Here is a 3,400-nt window from a genome sequence, read left to right on the forward strand (position 1 = left end):
TAGTAAGTTCTGAAGCTTTTATTTCTTTCTTTAAGTATTTTCTTCACATTCAATAGTATTGATGAATCTCTTGTATGTTAAATCTATAAGTATTAATATCTTCCTGGATCAATGTTTCCATGTTTTTCATAAAGTCTTTAAAGTCTTGAGCAGAAGGGTCAGAATTAGAAATTCCTGAGGCCCTTACCCTATAGCCCATTATCGAGTGTTCAGATAAGTTTATTTCATCTTTAAATCTTTTAATTAATCTTCTGTTTACAAGTAGGTCTTCATATGATCTTGTTTCAAATTGATTGTTCTTGGCAATATCTACTGGAATTGAGATTCCGTTTGCTGAATTGTTGAATAAGTTCTTCCCGAAGTTTCTAAGTCTATTTCTTTTGTATTGTTTTACTTTATCAAAGATATCTTCATCAAATCAAGTGATTTCACCTATTTTTACATCTTTGTATCAGTCATTTGTAATCACGATGTCGTCTGAGTCAATGTAGACAACATGTGTAGCCTTTTTTGAAATGTTTTTTAATCCTTCATTTCTCGAGAACCCTAATCCAAGATTCTTTTTGTTTCCGACAAAAGTAATTGGTAATTTATTTTCATATTCTTTAACGATGTCGTATGGTTTATCTTGCCCCTTGTCATCAACTATGATTATTTCAAAATCAATGTTGTTAGCTTCTTGCAGTTTGACAAAAGAGTCAAAGTAATCGGGTAGGTATCTATTCACGTTATAACATGGTGATATGAATGAGATAAAAGGTTTTTGCATATTTACTCCTTATTAAAATATATAATTAAATTATACCTTAATAGGAATAGGAGAATATATGTACCCATTTGATAACGGAAGATTTAAAGAAGCTCATGTTTGATGAGATACTGAAATTGATAGAAATGCTGATGTTGATGTTTTTTTCTATATTCATGATTTTGATGGAAGAGCTGAATATAAGTATGGCTTTAAAACTGCAGAAATAGATTTAACTCAATCGCAAGAACAGATTTTTTCTAATTACAAATCTAACTTGAGAAATGAACTTAGAGCAGCGGAGAAGATTGATTATGCAACCGAATATATTCAAGATCCAACTGATGAACAAATATTGGAATTTACAGCTATGTTCAATGGATTCGCAGAATTCAAGAAGATAGGACAAACATCGGTAGAGTATTTAAAAATGCTCGCCAATGACAAGAAACTAGTTCTATCGTATATTAAGTTTAACGGGGAAATCCTTTACGGTCATTCACACTATGTTTCTGGAGAAAGAACAAGACTGCTGCAATCGTTTTCGACACCCACCGAAGTCGATAAGAAAACTGCTATGCTGGCGAATAAGAAACTTACTGACTCTGACATTATTTTCTTCATGAATCAAGGAATTAAAGTTTACGACTTCGGAGGAATTGGGAATGTTGATGGCGACAATTCTAGATTTGAGGGAATCATAAAATTCAAGATGATGTTTGGAGGTCAAGGAGTTGTACTTTGGAAAGGTGTGACTCCCAACGGACAAAGAGGTGAGAAAATCATCAAGAAATATTTTAAAAATATAGAACTTTAGTTCTTTTTCTTTATAATTTTATTATGAAAAAACTATCATTTATAATACCTTCATATGATGCATTGCCGCATTTGAAAAAAAACTTCGAAATGTGGAAAGAGTTGTCTTCACTAGTAGAACTCATCTTTGTTGAAGATAATCTTTCAAAATCATGCGAAAAAATTGTTGCTAAGATAGGGGGGAGATACTATTCAAAAGAAAATGGTAACTGAGGTAGTGTTGTGAATTTTGCAGTTGAAAATAAATTATCGAACACCAAGTACTCTGCAATAGTAGATCCTGATGACCTTATTGATCCAGCAGAACTTAAGAAAATGATAGATGATCTAAAAAATGCTGACATATATCTCTCGAAATACATCTACAGAGCTGTCCAAACCGACGCAAGGATATTAAATGGTCATAAATCACCTCCTTTCATTCACCAAATGTGATTTAAAACTGAGTTGTTAAATGATTTTGAAAAACTACCGGAAAAAGTTTCGTACACAGATATTATTGTTGTTCATAACCTTTATGGACGTGCTGATTCTATAGAATTCTCAGATCATGCTCCATATATTTACAACGTGGGTTTTCCAAATCAATCAATGGCTATCAAAGCTGAAAAATTGATAAGCATTTTACCGATAATCAGAGAATTTGGGAAATTCCTATATGGGATGAAAAATAAAAAAGTTCTTGCTAAATGCAAAGTTTCGGCAACACAAATGGAATTTTTTCTAGGTAGAACTGTTTATAGAACTGGATCTAGTTCTGAAAAGAAAATAGTTGTGAATGAAATATTTAAGAAAACAAAGTTTTGGAAAAGGCACTTTACTACATGACTAATTTGAGAAAAACTTGATATGTTTTTTTCGTAAGAAAACCGAGGCTTAGTCTCGGTTTTTATCTATCAATGAAAGCATGATTTTTTTATGATTCTTTAGTGCTAATAACTTATTCTTCAAAGGCAGTTGTTTGAAGGCCCTTCATTTTAAAGAATTGAAATCAATGGAATTGATCTTTTCTATCAAAACTTTAGGGTTTTCATAATCCAACATGCCACCCTTTAGGTAAACTTCCAAGAACTTTACAAACGAAAACAATCCGGCTACATAATATTTCTCTGTATTCATCTCGTTTAAGTAATTATCTATCACTATAACCAATTTGGAAGCATCAATTTTACTTCTCATAAGTGACTCCTCGCTATAGAAATATCTCATAGAAGAAAGATTCAAACGTGATATTCTTTTAAATCTTCCGTTTATTTTAAAGGAGAATAAACCATCTTCTCCTCAAGAAACTTTATTAAAGACTATTTTATTATTCAACAAAAAATCTTTTCTATGGAGTCATGTAGAAGCATGAACAAAATCGAAAGCATCCATTTTGTATACTCTTTTAAAAATACCGGATGTTTCTTTTTGACCATCAAATGTTGAGACTCTATATAAATCTTTATCTAGTTTGCTGTAATCGTAATCGAGCAGTTCCTCACAAATATCGTCGTCATCATCAATGAATATGAAAAATTCCCCTCTACCTAGCTTAAGTCCAAAGTTCCTTGCATCTGATAGACCATATTTAAAGGTCTTATAAACAATGTTTACATTTTCAGGTAATTCTATTGCCTTATATATTCTAAGATTAGCTTTTGTTGAATTATTTTCGATAAATAAAAATTCGATATCAGGGTGCTTGATAGCAATTTGAACCTTTTCTTCAAAGAAATCTGGCCTATTATGTGTTGGAATTATAATTGTTAATTTATACATAGATATATTATAATCTATTTATGTTATCAACACTGAAAGAATGCAATTACAAGCAAGATGGTTCGCTTAATGCGG

This window comes from Haliotis asinina, unplaced genomic scaffold, assembly GCF_037392515.1.
Source record: "Haliotis asinina isolate JCU_RB_2024 unplaced genomic scaffold, JCU_Hal_asi_v2 scaffold_80, whole genome shotgun sequence".
Taxonomy (NCBI): Eukaryota; Metazoa; Mollusca; class Gastropoda; order Lepetellida; family Haliotidae; genus Haliotis; species Haliotis asinina.